A 17,135-nucleotide genomic window follows, 5' to 3' on the forward strand; every position below is an offset into this window, starting at 1 on the left:
TGAAATTGCCTAATACGATTGCCCTATTGTTATTTTAACACACTCCAGTGAATTGTTTTTGCTTGGAAGACCAAACTTAATTGGATGGGAAAACCATCTCCATGCTAATTATGGGAGGACTCACTTGAAAATCTTAACCTAACTCAGTTTTCACCTGGATACAGGATTCTGGCCTATTGGCTTGTATTCGTTGTGAAAATTCAACCTTGAATGTTAACACATTCCACCCTGACCTTAAATTTCCCTGGACCATCTCTGACACCTCCCTCCCCTTCCTGGACCTCTCCATCTCCATTAATGTTGATCGACTTGACACTGACAATTTTTACAAACCCACCGACTCCCACAGCTACCTGGATTACACCTCCTCCCACCCTGCCTCTTGCAAAAATGCCATCCCATATTCCCAATTCCTCTGCCTCCGCCGTATCTGCTCCCAGGAGGACCAGTTCCACCACAGAACACACTAGATGGCCTCCTTCTTTAGAGACCGCAATTTCCCTTCCCACGTGGTTAAAGATGCCCTCCAACGCATCTCGTCCACATCCCGCACCTCTGCCCGCAGACCCCACCCCTCCAACCGTAACAAGGACAGAACGCCCCTGGTGCTCACCTTTCACCCTAACAACTTTCGCATAAACCAAATCGTCCGCCGACATTTCCGCCACCTCCAAAAAGACCCCACCACCAGGGATATATCTCCCTCCCCACCTCTTTCCGCCTTCCGCAAAGACCGTTCCCTCCGTGACTACCTGGTCAGGTCCATGCCCCCCTACAACCCACCCACCTATCCTGGCACCTTCCCCTGCCACCACAGGAATTGAAAAACCTGCGCCCTCACCTCCATCCAAGGCCCTAAAGGAGCCTTCCACATCCATCAAAGTTTTACCTGCACATCCACTAATATCATGTATTGTATCCATTGCTCCCGATGCGGTCTCCTCTACACTGGGAGACTGGGCGCCTCCTAGCAGATCGCTTTAGGGAACATCTACGGGACACCCACACCAATCAACCACACCGCCCTGTGGCCCAACATTTCAATTCCCCCTCCCACTCTACCGAGGACATGGAGGTCCTGTGCCTCCTTCACCGCTGCTCCCTCACCACCAGATGCCTGGAGGAAGAATGCCTCATCTTCCGCCTCAGAACACTTCAACCTCAGGGCATCAATGTGGACTTCGAAAGTTTCCTCATTTTCCCTTCCCTCACCTCACCCTAGTTCCAAACTTCCAGCTCAACACTGTCCCCATGACATGTCCTACCTGCCTTTCTTCTTTTCCACCTATCCACTCCACCCTCCTCCCTGACCTATCACCTTCACCCCCTCCCCCACTCACCTATTGTATTCCATGCTACTTTCTCCCCATCCCCACCCTCCATCTAGCTTATCTCTCCACCCTTCAGGCTCTCTGCCTTTAATCCTGATGAAGGGCTTTTGCCCGAAACGTCGATTATACTGCTCCTCAGATGCTGCCTGAACTGCTGTGCTCTTCCAGCACCACTAATCCAGAATGTTAGCAGTTAATGTCTGATATACCAGGCCAGGCACTGGCATACTGTAGGGAGAATGTTGGCAGTCCATCTCCTCCAGGTGATTTGGTGTCATTTGGGCCTGAAATCAGGTGGAGTCCAGCCTTTCGTTATAAAAACTCAAACCCCCTTGGACTATATATTTGAAATGAATTACATGGTTTAAATATGTAATTGTTACATTGAGCAAGGTTGCAGCTTGCCAGTACTCTATTGAAGGAAAATTGCACACCATGTAATGTCAATTTTGAACTTGTGCAGTGTACCTTTATTAATTTTATGTCAAGTACTTTTATTAAATAAATTAACACCGAAACGCTGGTTTTCCTCCAAGCAGGGACACCCCTCCCTATCGCACCCCAAGTGATTATAGTAAAGGATCATGCACTCACCCTGGACAAGGTTGACCTCTGCGCCATGTCCCATGACCTGAAAGAATGAGTGAAAAGGTCAGCGCCGGGACAGTGAGGCTGAACAACACCAACCGTTTCTCCAGCCCCGTACTCACCTGTTCATCTCCTTCACTGTGAACCAAAGTAAGAGGCGACGGCCCCGCGGGAACCGGGAATATCGGCAGAGACCGCGGGCGATCCTCACTGCTCAGGAAACCATTTCAATGGATCCCTGTTTGAAATCGCAGGCGCCCGGTTTCACCCCGGCTCAGGCTCCCGGAACACACACAAAACCCCTCTCCTTGGTAACCGCGGCGTCGTCTCCGGGGCAACCGCTGCGGGCCAGGTTCCAGTGCGTGCGACAGGAAAGCCTGGGCTACCGCTGCAATGCTGCACATTACCTTCCATCGACGGTTGCACCGATCCATTTTCTGTTTTGCACGACAGCGTACAACATGCAAGCATATGCGTTAGGCCTTCTCTATCCTGCTGCACTATTCAAATAATCACATTCACAATGTGTACAAAAATGTGTAGTGCCAGTAGGCAATATCGATCATTCCTCAAGTTATTTGCAGATTTGTATGTGTATTTATATCATTTACTTTTACAAATAAACATAATTTGTTCAATTTGTCTCCAGAGGCCCTCACAACATGCACACAACAGGTTTCGTGCATGCAAAAGATACATGTAATTGGCCATGAATATAAACAAAAATAGAAATTGCTGGCGAAACTGAAGGAGGTACACTGGACTGGAATCAATAATTGTGATTTCTCTCCACTGATGCTGCCAGACCTCCTGAGTTTCTCCAGCAATTTCTGTTTTTCTGTCAGATCTTCAGCATCAGCACTTTGTTTTCATGAATATAGGCAAGTGAATCCAAAGGGCGGGGGTGTTGCTGTGCATGAGGTCCATTACAACAGCAGAAAAAGGGCAAATGAGTGAATTAGAGATTGCAATTACCCAAGGATGAGGAGTTGCTTATTGGAGAGTTTGAGGGAGGGAGGGAAGGATTGCAATGGAATTCTCAGGTGGCGCAACAGTTTGCTTTATCTCAGTCACTGATGAGATTATCTTAACCACTTCTTACTTTTTTCTGCTCATCCTGGTAAATCATGACTGCAAATCACCTACCATTCCACTTTCAGTTTCCCAGTTGCCCAGCCATTGGCCTTTTGGCACTTCTGCAGCTGTTGATCTATTGAATCACTTATCTATCTTCACTGTTCATGGCCGTAGTCTCAAGTATAACTTTTATTGTCTCCTCTCAAAATTGATCCTCCTGGCCTACTCTCATTTTTCTATTTCGACTTCAAAGAACTACGGTCCAACCCGCCCATGCTGACCAGATATCCCAACCCAATCTAGTCCCACCTGCCAGCACCTGGCCCATATCCCTCCAAACCCTTCCTATTCATATACCCATCCAAATGCCTTTTAAATGTTGCAATTGAACCAGCCTCCATCACTTCATCTGGCAGCTCATTTCATGCACGTACCAACCTCTGTGTGAAAAGGTTACCCCTTAAGTCTCCTTTATATCTTTCCACTCTCACCCTAAACCTATGCCCTCTAGTTCTGGACTCACTGACCCCAGGGAAAAGACTTTGCCTATTTACCCTATCCATGCCCCTCATAATTTTGTAAACCTCTATATTGTCACCCCTCAGCCTCTGATGCTCCAGGGAAAACAGCCCCAGCCTGTTCAGCCTCTCCTTATATCTCAAATCCTCCAACCCTAGCATCATCCTTGTAAATCTTTTCTGAACCCTTTCAAGTTTCACACCATCATTCTGATAGGAAGGAGACCAGAATTGCATGCCTAACCAATGTCCTGTATAGACGCAACATGACCTCCCAACTCCTGTACTCAATACTCTGACCAATAAAAGAAAGCACACCAAACGCCTATTTCACTATCCTATCTACCTGCGCCTTCACTTTTAAGGAGCTACGGCCCTGCACTCTAAGGTGTCTATGTTCAGCAACACTCCCTAGGACCTTACCATTAAGTGTATAAGTCCTGCTAAGATTTGCTTTCCCAAAATGCAGCACCTTGCATTTATCAGAATTAAACTCTATCTGCCACTTCTCAGCCCACTGGGCCATCTGGTCAAGATCCAGTTGTAATCTGAGGTAACCCTCTTCGCTGTCCACTACACCTCCAATTTTGGTGTCATCTGCAAACTTACTAACTGTACCTCTCATGCTCGCATCCAAATCATTTATGTAAATGACAAAAAGTAGAGGACTCAGCACCGATCCTTGTGGCACTCCACTGGTCACAGGCCTCCAGCCTGAAAAGCAACCCTCCACCACCACCCTCTGTCTTCTACCTTTGAGCCAGTTCTGTATCCAAAATGGCTAGTTCTCCCTGTATTCCATATCTAACCTTGCTAATCAGTCTCCCATGGGGAACCTTGTCAAACGCCTTACTGATGTCCATATAGATCACACCTACTGTTCTGCCCTCATCAATCCTCTTTTGCTGCTTCCTCAAAAAACTCATTCAAGTTTGTGAGACATGATTTCCCACAAACAAAACCATGTTGACTATCCTGAATCAGTCCTTGCCTTTCCAAATACACATACATCCTGTCCCTCAGGATTCCCTCCAACAACTTGCCCACCACTGAGGTCAGGCTCACTGGTCTATAGTTCCCTGGCTTGTCTTTTCCACACTTCTTAAACAGTGGCACCACGTTTGCCAATCTCCAGTTTTCCGGCACCTCATCTGTGACTATCGATGATATAAATATCTCAGCAAGAGGCACAGCAATCACTTCACAGCTTCCCACTGAGTTCTTGGGTACACTGATCAGGTGCTGGGGATTTATCCACCTTTACCCGTTTCAAGATATCCAGCACTTCCTCCTCTGTAATCTGGACATTTTGCAAGATGTCACCATCTATTTCCCTACAGTCTATATCTTCCATATCCTTTTTGATAGTAAATACTGATGCAAAATACTCATTTAATATCTCCCCCATTTTCTGTGGCTCCACACAAAGGCCGCCTTGCTGATCTTTTAGGGGCCCTATTCTTTCCCTAGTTATCCTTTTGTCCTTAATGTATTTGTAAACATCCTTTGGATTCTCCTTAATTCTATTTGCCAAAGCTACCTTATGTCCCCCTTTTGCCCTCCTGATTTCCCTCTTAAGTATACTCCTACTTCCTTTATACTCTTCTAAGGATTCACTCGATCTATCCTGTCTATACCTGACATATGCTTCCTTCTTTTTCTTAACCAAAATCCTCAATTTCTTTAGTCATCCAGCATTCCCTACACCTACCAGCCTTCCCTTTCACCCTGACAGGAATATACTTCCTCTGGATTCTTGTTATCTCATTTCTGAAGGCTTCCTATTTTCCAGCCATCCCTTTACCTGCGAACATCTGCCCCCAATCAGCTTTCGAAAGTTCTTGTCTAATATCGTCCAATTTAGAACTTCAACTTTTAGATCTGGTCTATCCTTTTCCATCAATATTTAAAATCTAATAGAATTATGGTCGCTGGCCCCAAAGTGCTCCACCACTGACACCTCAGTCACCTGCCCTGCCTTATTTCCCAAGAGTAGGTCACGTTTTGCACCTTCTCTAGTAGGTACATCCACATACTGAATCAGAAAATTGTTTTGTACACACTTAACAAATTCCTCTCCATCTAAACCTTTAACACTATGGCAGTCCCAGTCTATGTTTGGAAAGTTAAAATCCCCTACCATAACCACCCTATTATTCTTACAGATAGCTGAGATCTCCTTACAAGTTTGTTTCTTAATTTCTTTTATAATGGAAAATAACTCATTTATTACAAGCAAGACATACTTTTTAAACAAGACACATCATAATCCAAAACTACTTTTCAAAAAATAACTGAACTGAATTATATCTCCTTAATTCTAAACAAATACAAATGCATGGCAAACAAAATACCACAGCTTGCAGATGTGAGTTTAACATGAAAATAAAATGAACCGTGTTAACCAAGGTCCAAACTCAAAGGATAAAATGAAAGATATCTCACAGTTTCTGAGTATGATGTTACTGAGATTGGAAGCAACAAATGCTTGAGAAATGTAAATCAATTGATATTAAAACTTCTTTTTTGCAGGGAGATCAGCTTCAGAGGGAAATATTTCTTTGCACTCCAAATGATGCACCAAATGCATACTGTCACCCTGGATATTCAATATATGTGTATCTATGACCTAAGGATGCCTCTGGAGTTTGGTACTTCTCAGCAATGTCTAATTTTTAAAAATTGTACAGTCTTCAGATTAAGAGCAAGCCCTGCAATATTTTACTTGCATCTTAATGGATAATTTCCAGGCATTTCGTTGATGCATGGAATTAATTATTTTTATGGTGTGGGAGGAGTGGCTTTGAGAGTATTGTTATAAATGGCCTAAAATCAGAAGCCAGACAGCGGGGTCTTTTAAATACACTGGATTGGAAATCAAGTAGAATGGATTAAGAGTAAATTTGCATCAGCAATCTTCTTTGGAATATATTATCCACATTGCTATTAGTTAAAGGAGGACCTCACAAAAAGATGCAGGATTTTTTCCAAAACTGGAATCGAAGAATTGCAAAGTCAAATCGGACAGCTGAATTGACTGGGCAACCAAATAAAGACAGATGCCAGACTTGAAGTCTTAGAGATGAGTACGGCTCTAAAAAATCCCAAGGTAAAGGTATTAGTTGGCAAAAAAATTAAAAACTAAGTGGAACATTGTGTGTTGAATTTCTAAAACGGGAATCAGCAGGAATATCCGTTGAGTACGACATTGACAGTAAGTTAATGTGGGATAAAGTACACTCGATGAAACGTGTGAGTACAAAATTACTGGGAATCAACATTGTAATTTTGAAACAGGTGGTGCTGAATTGAGAGATCACCAAATTGAAATGGGTGGATCGTAGCAATCAGCTGGTTTTGATTGTTTTTCAAAAAAATTGCAGCAGGTTCCAAGGATCAGTTGGACATACTGAGAAAAGCATGCATGGAACTTTAATGTGCAAATGTGTTGTTATTCCAGCTAATTTGATTGTTTTTATTATTATAGATTGATTTATCTAAAACGAAAACAGGGCAATCTGTTATCTTCTGTGGTCTGAAAAAATGCTTAATGAAATGCTTAATGAAAGCACAATGGAATGAAGGAACAGTTAATGGATAAATTAATGAAGAGCTACCTGGGTTTGGGCTGGTTGTATAAATATGAGAGCTAATATTCAGCTGGGTATAAGTTTTATGAGTATGGCTAACTGAAATAAATTTCTTACAAAGAAGGCTGGTGCAGTTAGTCAGCTTTCCAGAAGAACTTTCCATAGAAAATGTTGAAGTTTCCCCATTTTCTTCTTTTCATAGAACAATTAAGTCATAGAATCACTTAAAAATTTATTCAATTATTTATTTTTCCCTTCACGAGATGCAACTGACTCCAACTCCAACCCCAACCAATGGCACCTAACTGTATTTTCCTACAACATGACTTGTTGGAGTTGCTTGTATTGGCTTGGTTTGCATTCTTTGACTGGCCTGCAGAGGTTACTCTGATTAGTTGATCTGACTATGATTAAAAGTTCCCATTTCATAAAGCATTTAGGCAGTTCTTTCATTTTACTATACATCATTTTAGCAGATAAGAGTAAGAGGGTAACTAGACAGAGCATAGGGACCTTAAAGATCAAGGATCTTTGGGTTGAACCTCGGGAGATGGAAGAGACACCTAAATGAATATTTCATGTTGGTTTTTACTATGGAAAAAGAAATGGAGGCTAGAGGATGCAGTGAAATAAATATTCACGTTGAGCTTGTCATTTGGATACATAATTAGCTAACTGGCAGAGACAGAGGGTGGTATTGGAGGGTTGCTTTTCTGTCTGGAGGTCTGTTACCAGCAGTGGTCCTGTACCAGTGCTGTATATCTCTATGACTCTATAAATACCATACAAATATAAGTATTAAGAACATATGCACAGTGAGAGCATCTATTATTCATGTTTTAATCTACTAACCAAATGACAACAGATTTAAGTCGAGAGCAGAGTGCTGGAAAAGCACAGCAGATCAGGCAGCTTCCGACATTTCGAAAAGGGGCTTATGCCCAAAATGTCGATTCACCTGCTCCTGGAATGCTGCCTGACCGGCTGTGCTTTTCCAGCACTACACTCTTGACTCTGAGCTCCAGTATCTGACTGTTCTCCTAGTCAACAGATTTCTTCTTCCCCACTGTTATCATTCTCCTGAATGGACCTTTCTTATATTAGAGCTGTTCTTTCTTTGCACTTTCTCTATAGCTGTAATACTATATTCTGCATGCTGTTCTATTAGCCTGATGTAAAAACTCTTGTGTATCCAATTGAGTATTTATAAGTAAAGTCCATTATGGGCAGGGCAAACCATCAAAGGTGAGGGGGAGGTGCAGGGAGAGCAGGAAGAAATTAAATCAAAATGGAGTTGGAGGGGAAGATAAGGCAATGTATCCCCCAAGATAGAAAGTGAGGATTGCAAATGCTGGAGATCAGAGTTGAAAAGTGTGGCACTGGAAAAGCACAGTGGGTCAGGCAGCATCCAAGGAGCAGGAGTGTCGATGTTTTGATGAAGGGCTTATGCCCGAAACACCGATTCTCCTGGTCCTTATATCCCCCATCGTGTTTAGCTCTCTCTAAAGTCCTTGAGAGTATTGGTGGACACCACGTAGTCTGCTACTTTTTTCCCTTCTCAACCTCTCCCTTTGCCTGAGGTGTGATGACCCTCAGGTTAAATTGCCATGACTCACCTCTCCCTCTATTTCTCTAAAGGTGAGTAGCCCTATGGTCTGTTAAGACAATGACAGATCTTTTAGAATTTTTTGAGAAGATAATGAGCAAATTAGACAAAGACAAATCTATTTGGATTTCCAGAAGGCCTTTGGCAAAGCGTTGCACAAGACAATGCTAAATAAGAGCCCTTGGTTTTAAAGGCAAGGTCCTAACATGGATGTATGATTGTCTGACTCTCAGAAGGCAGATAATGGAGGAAAGGTAGTCTTTTCAGTTGGAGCCAGTGACTAGTGGAGTTCCACAGAATTCAGCGACACTATTCACATTATACATTAACAATCTGGACGAAGGAATTGAGAGCATTACATTTTACAGATGACACAAAGATAGGTGGAAGGACAGACAGTATTGAGGCTGCAGAGGACTTCGACAGGGTAGGAGAATGGGCAGAGAAGTAGTAAATAGAATACAATGTAGGAAAGTGTGAGGTTATGCACTCCTTAAATGGGGAAAGGCTTTAAGTCTGTCATTCAAAGAGATTTAGGCGTCCTGGTTCAAGATTCTCTTAAGGTTTGGTTGGCAGTTTGGAAGGCAAATGTAATGTTTGCATTCATTTCATGGGGACTAGAACACAAATGTACAGTTGAGCTGCTAAGCCTTATATGGCTCTGGTCAGACCACATTTGGAGTATTTTGAGCAGCTTTTGGCCCTGGGCCTATGGAAAGATGTGTTTGCTTTGGAAAGGTGGTTTGCAACAATGATCTCAAGAGAAAATGGCTTGTCATATGAGGAGTGGTTGAGGACTCTGGGTCTGTACTTAATGGAATTTAGAAGGATGATGGGGCATCACATTGAAATTTACAGAATACTGAAAGGCCTGAAAAGAGTAGATGTTGAGAAAGTTTTGACTAATGGGAGAATCTAGAACCCAAGGGTAAGGTCACAGTGAAGGCGTGACCCTTTGGAATTGAGATGATGAGAAATTTCTTCAGTCAGAGGGTAGTAATCTGTGGAATGCATTGCCACAGAAAGCTTTGGAAGCTACATCATTGATTGTCTTTAAGACAGAGGAAGATAGGTTTTTGATTCAAAAGGAGATCAAAGGTTATGGGAGAATGGGGTTGAGAAAGATATCTGCCATGATTGAATAATGGAGCAGACTCAATGGGCTGAATGTCATAATTCTGCTCCTATATCTTTCTTATGGTCTTATGATCACTACCCAATGATCTCAGCTGGAACTATGGATATGGATTAACTTTTTTCACAGTTAACTAACTAACCAGAACCTACTGTGATAATACTAATTTATGAAAATAAATCCAGGAAAATAACCAGCACATTTGGGAAAGGAAGGTAGAGGACAAATTGCTCAAAAAACTCGATTTGTATTTTTAATAAAGTTTTCAGACAATAAATTCAAAGCATGTGTCAGTAATCTTATAAACTCTGATAATATGACTGCAAGCAGTTATTGTTGCTGAAATTATCTACAGAGAAGATATTAAATACAGTTATCCTATATTGAGAGAATAAAAGAGAAATGTAATCATTCCAATTCCAAGTTTTGGTTAAACCAAGTTACTTAACCATTCTGTATCTTATAACTAGATAAGACTGCTGACATATTCAAAAGCTGCAAATGTGTTGCTGGTCAAAGCACAGCAGGCCAGGCAGCATCTCAGGAATAGAGAATTCGACGTTTGGAGCATAAGCCCTTCATCAGGAATAAGAGAGAGAGAGAGCCAAGCAGGCTAAGATAAAGGGTAGGGAGGAGGGACTAGGGGGAGGGGCGATGGAGGTGGGATAGGTGGAAGGAGGTCAAGGTGAGGGTGATAGGCCGGAGTGGGGTGGGGGCGGAGAGGTCAGGAAGAGGATTGCAGGTTAGGAGGGCGGTGCTGAGTTGAGGGAACCGACTGAGACAAGGTGGGGGGAGGGGAAATGAGGAAACTGGAGAAATCTGAATTCATACCTTGTGGTTGGAGGGTTCCCAGGTGGAGATGAGGCGCTCCTCCTCCAGCCGTCGTGTTGTTGTGTTCTGCCGGTGGAGGAGTCCAAGGACCTGCATGTCCTCGGTGGAGTGGGAGGGAGAGTTAAAGTGTTGAGCCACGGGGTGATTGGGTTGGTTGGTTCGGGCGGCCCGGAGGTGTTCTCTGAAGCGTTCCGCAAGTAAGCGGCCTGTTTCACCAATATAGAGGAGGCCACATCGGGTGCAGCGGATGCAATAGATGATGTGTGTGGAGGTACAGGTGAACTTGTGGCGGATATGGAAGGATCCCTTGGGGCCTTGGAGGGAAGTGAGTGTGGAGGTGTGGGCGCAAGTTTTACATTTCCTGCGGTTGCAGGGGAAGGTGCCGGGGGTGGAGGTTGGGTTGGTGGGGGGTGTGGATCTGACGAGGGAGTCACGAAGGGTCACCAACGTCGAATTCTCTATTCCTGAGATGCTGTCTGGCCTGCTGTGCTTTGACCAGCAACACATTTGCAGCTGTGATCTCCAGCATCTGCAGACCTCATTTTTTACTCGACATATTCAAAAGGTTCAGTTATCATATTGTTTGGACTAAGCCCTTTATATTTCTTTATGTTTGTGCTTTTAGCACAGTGCTCTAAATGCACTTTTAAAAACGTAAGTTATACTGATTTTTGGTTCTCAGTGGTATTTAATGTCGAGGAAAATATTGTGAATATCACAACTTGTGTGCACACCTAACTCATATGGAACTTGTTACTAATGTAGTGCTATTGCTAATTTGATTAAAAGGATTGGCACAATATGCAATCAGATCTGTCTAAATCACAAGGTCATGAAACACTGGGTACTAAAATATTATTTTATTGGCAGCTGTTTGTTCATCCTCAGACAGCATGACACTCAATGCTTTTATCTTCCAATTATTGTTTGCTCACTGAACCACAACATCTATTCAAACAATACAAAAAATGCAGCAAATTGATGCATCCCAACAAACCAGCATTTTTGCAATTGGAAAGCTTATTTAATAAACAACAATCCTTACAAACAATTACTGGTCTTTACTTTCTCTTCAGTGGATGTCATGTTTATGACATTGAAGGAGTGATCAAGCAAGGCTGCCTGGATGGATTTGTGAAAATTTAGACACCAAATATCTGAGAGCTAGGAACTCCCAATTACCCTTTGGATATTTCCAGGCCATACTATTTTGAAGATAAGATTGCAAGAAATAGCAGCATAAATCGTCCATTTGGCATTTTGAACTTATTGCACCATTCAACAAGATCATGATTAATCTTCTACCTCCAGAATGGACTGGATCTTACATTTTTGAGTCAATTTTGTCAAGTTTTGTAGTCAACTAAAAAAAATTAAAGGTGAGAAAAAGTACATAATTGTACAGAATTGGGTGATCGATCATGAGATTTGCCAGAACATAAGAAAAACAAAAATTCACTCAAGATTATTATGGAGGAAGTATGTAAGAAAGCTAGCTGTAAATATAAAAGCAGAAAGTAAGGGTTTTAAACTTATCTATAAGAGAAAAGAGTTAATGAAGCGAACATTGGTGCTATAGCGAGTGAGTCTGGAGAATTATTAATAGAAAATATGAAGATTTCAGATGAATCAAACAAATTTTTGCATCATTCTTCAACACAGTACATGTAGCAATCATTCTTCAATACAGTACATGTAGCATCCAAAAATTGCTATAAATCAGAAACTGGACAGGAGAGAGGAATTCAAGAAAAGCATAATCACCTTGGAAGTGGTCCTGAGCAAATTGTTGGATCTGCAAGATGATAAAGGCCCAGATCCTGATGGACTTCATCTTATGATCTTAAAGAAATGAGTGGTAAGATGGTTGACTAGAAACGAGGAAACTATATGCCAGTTAGATAAAAATCTGTCCTCGGGAAGACATTAGAACCTATTAATAAAAACGTTACAGCAGGCGAAGCTCTAACACAGGACTATTTACAGGCCAAGCAATGTGAGCAGCATGCAATAGACTGTACTACATGATCCTATGGAACAGATCTTAGCTCTATAATCCTAGCATATCTAATTGTGAATAACTGTGAACAATTAAACAACTAACAGGAGAAGGAGGTTTCACAAAGAAACTCATCTTCAATGACTAAGGGTCTAGCACATCAGTGCAAAAGATGAGACTGAAGTATCTACCCAAGGAAGTGGTAGATACAGGCACAGGTACAATATTTAAAAGACTTTTGGACAGGTACATGAATAGGAAAGGTTTAGAGGGATATGGGCCAAATGCAGGCAAGTTAAGGGATTAATTTAATTTGGGAAACTTGGTCAGCATGGACAAGTTGGACTGAAGGGCCTGTTTCTGTGCTGTATGATTCTATGACTGTATTTACATCTGTCTTCAGCCAGAAGTGTTGAATGCATGATTCACCTGGCCCTTTTCCTGTGGTCCCCAACATCACAAATGCAAATGTTCAGCCACTTCCTAACTCACTCCACATGATATCAAGATATGGCTGCAGACACTGAATACTGCAAAGATTATGGGCCCTGACAGCATTATGACAATGGCATTGAAAACTCTAGAACTAGCCACATTCCTAGCTAAGTTGTTCCAGAACAGTTATGATAATGGCATCTATCAAACAACGTTGAAATTTGCCCAGGAACTTGCCATTCATAAAATCAAGATAAATCTAACCCAACCAGTTACTGTCCCTTTTTAATCATCAGCAAAGTGGTAGAAGGATTATCAAATAGCACTTATTCAGCAATAATCTGCTTACTAACAGTTTGAAATCTGCCAGAGCCATCCAACTCCAAGCTTAATATTATCTTAGTCCAAACATGAACTAAAGAGATGAACTCAAGAGCTGAGGTAAGTGATTGCCCTTGATATCAAGCTAGCATTTGACTGAATATGGCATAAAGTAGCCCCAAAAAAACTAGTAAATGGGTATCTGTTAAAAAAAACTCTTCATTGATTGGAATCATAATTGTGGTTATTGGAGGTTAACCATCTCTGTCTTACATAAGTTCCTCAAGGTTGACTCCAATGCCCATTCATCTTCAGCTGTTCCATCAATTACCTCCTTTCCATCATAATGTCAGAAGTGGAGATATTCATTGATGACTGCACAATGTCCAACACTATTCAGGATTCTTCAACACTGAAGCAGTCCATGTTCAAATGCAACAACATCTGGATATCATCCAAGCTTGAGTCAGTAAGTGGAAAAGAACATTTGTGCTACACAAATAGCAGGCAATGGCCATCTCCAACATAGAAAACATATTTAACCGCTCCCTTTGCTATTCGATGGTATTACCAATGCTGAATCTCCAATATCAACATTTTGGGGTTACCATGGACTAGAAAGAAAACTAGAAAAGCCATTAAATACTGTGACTCTGAAAGAAAAGGGCAGAGGTTGGGAACTCACCTTCTGATGCCTAAAATCCATGCACCATTTACAAGGCATAAGTCAGGACAGTGATGGAATAATCTGTTTGCCCAGACCACAGCAGCTTCATTACTCAAGAGGTTTGACACCAGCCAAGGCAAAACAACCCAATTGATTGGTACCCAACCTATCAGCTTCACCATTCACTACCTCCTCTTGATGCACATTGGCAGCAGTGTGTATGATCTACAGGATACACTGCAATAACTCATCAAGGCTCCTTCAACACTACCTTCCAAACTCACAACCTTTATCACCTAGAATATCAAATACTGCAGATGCACTAAAGTACTATCACCTGCAATTTGCCCTCTAAGCTACTCACTATCCTGACTTGGATCTATACTGTCATTCCTTCACTGTTGCTGGATCAAAATCCTGGAACTTTCATCTTAATAGCACTGTGCATGTACCTACATCACATGAGCTACAGTGATTTGGAGAAGTGACTCACTACCACCTCCACATTGGCAATTCAGGATGGGAAATAAAAGTTAGCCTATCCAGTGATGTTTACATCCCATGAAAGAATAATTTTAAAAAGGTGAGTGGAATCAAATTTGCATATGATAGAGGCGAGGTATTTTTGATCCATGTGGCCTTTGTGCCTGTGTGCTCAAACCTCTAGCGATAATGCACTTGGATATTGTGGGTATGTAGTGTACAAAAGTGTGGTTAGCAGCATTCCACATATGTAAGATATGAAGGTAGCAGCATGACAGCAAAAGTGTGTACTGTGTCCTTTCATGTAATGCCATCTGAGCTGCTGACATTGACCCTACAATTCACAAAACCCCTGTCATTCAGCTTGTTGAGAAAGGGAGTGCAGCAGTGGTGCAGTGGCCCACCTAGTTTCATTGATGGCAATGGAAAAGGAAGCCTTGTCAAATGCTTGAGAAGCAACAAGAAAAAGTGAGGGTCACCGGTGAGATGGGGCTTTGACTGGATTCAGTTAAATATAGTTAAGAGAAGACTCGACAAAAACAATTTGCTTTAATTTGAATGCTTATTATGTAATAATAATAAAAATGGAAAAGAAAGGAAAAAAAGCAATAAGTCTCATGCCCTCCTGCCCATCAGGGATGCCTCGACCAACAGCTGGTCTGGAGACTTATGTTCCTTCCTGGCACCATTCTCGATCCCGATCTGAGGTGAAGTTCCACAAGTTTTAACAAAACTCTCTCTCTTATACAGTTTAACAAGCCACAAGTACAGAAAAACAAGCTGCTTGCAAGTACAGAAAAACAAATTGATTGTGCTAACTTCAGCATGTATAGGAATGTTCACAGAACTCATTCAAGGTCATGCAGCTTTCGAAAATCATCATCAATTTTAGCTTATTTTATGCAATCCACCCTGATGATATTTGACAGTGCATATTACAACTGCAAATGCAGACGCAAATCAGCAATAGCTACAGGAGAACGTATAATAAGAGTATGTAACCTTCACCAGAAAGTTAAAACTACAGTGAAAATAATTATCATGAATATGAATTATAAAACAATAGGGTGTACCAGCAAAGTAATGATCACAGTGGTGTTTGGAGACCGACCCTTAATATATCTCATCACTGAAGTATGGTCAAGGCCATGATGAAATCAGCAAGTTGTGTTAAATGCCCACCCTCATATCACATGGTGACTTCCATTTGATGTATACTTCATCCCTGTGTAGCTAATTTCTAAATAAATGGGCATTTTCATGGAGAAAATGTTCCAACCGAGTCAGATTGGCAGGTGGTGGAAGGTTCTGTACCCCAAAAGCAGTATGATAGTGCTATACATCCTTCCATTTTCCTAAATAAAATGATCTGTCTACTTGGGGATCATAGATAGTGTATATATCATTATAACATTCACTAACTGGAGGATCTTTCCAGATACCATCTAAATAAAAGGTGCTGGGATTGGTAATTAAGGCCTAATTTTATCCTGTTGCATGAATAACTGTGTCATTATATGGAATAATTTTCTGCCATGTACACGTTCCTGCAGAATTTTGAAGGGAACACAGTTCAAATTCTGGGATGTGGAATGGATATACCATACCAAATGGCCACCCCTAATAATCAGTCCCACTGTGAGTTTTATTTGCCTCATCAATCCACTTTCCTCTCATCTCGGACAGCCACAATTGCTGACCAAACAAGTGAGGGAGAGTAATAAAGTAACACTAATTCTGTACACAAGTGATATGAATAATGCTCATAGTAAAATTATACAAGTCAATGGATGTAGGTTTGCTTGCTGAGTTAGAAGGTTCATTTTCACATATTTTGTCACCATACTAGGTAAAATCATTAGTGAGCCTCCGGATGAAGCACTGGTGGTATGGTCCGCTTTGTATTTTTGTGTTTAGGTCTCCTTGGGTTGGTGATGGCATTTCCCATGGTGATGTCATTTCCTGTGTTGCTGTCATTTTTGTGTTATTTTTCTAAGGGGTGGTAAATGGGATCCAAGTAAATGTGTTTGTTGTTAGAGTTCCGGTTGGAATGCATGCTTCTCGGAATTCTCGTGCATGTCTCTGTTTGGCTTGTCCTAGGATGCATGTGGTGTCCCAGTCGAAGTGGTCATAGAGTCATAGAGATGTACAGGATGGAAACAGACCCTTCAATCCAACCCATCCATACCGACCAGATATCCCAACCCAATGTAGTCCCACCTGCCAGCACCCAGCCCATATCCTTCCAAACCCTTCCCATTTATATACCCATCCAAATGCCTCTTAAATGTTGCAACTGTACCAGCCTCCACCACTTCCTCTGGCAGCTCATTCCATACACGTACCACCCTCTGTGTGAAAAGGTTGCCCCTTAGGTCTCTTTTATATCTTTCCCCTCTCACCCTAAACCTATGTCCTCTAGTTCTAGACTCCCCGACCCCAGAGAAAAGACTTTGCCTCTTTACCCTATCGATGCCCCTCATAATTTTGTAAACCTCTCTAAGGTCACTTCTCAGCCACCGACGCTCCAGAGAAAACAGATCCAGCTTGTTCA

This window comes from Hemiscyllium ocellatum, chromosome 7 (genome assembly GCF_020745735.1).
Source record: "Hemiscyllium ocellatum isolate sHemOce1 chromosome 7, sHemOce1.pat.X.cur, whole genome shotgun sequence".
NCBI classification, from domain to species: Eukaryota; Metazoa; Chordata; class Chondrichthyes; order Orectolobiformes; family Hemiscylliidae; genus Hemiscyllium; species Hemiscyllium ocellatum.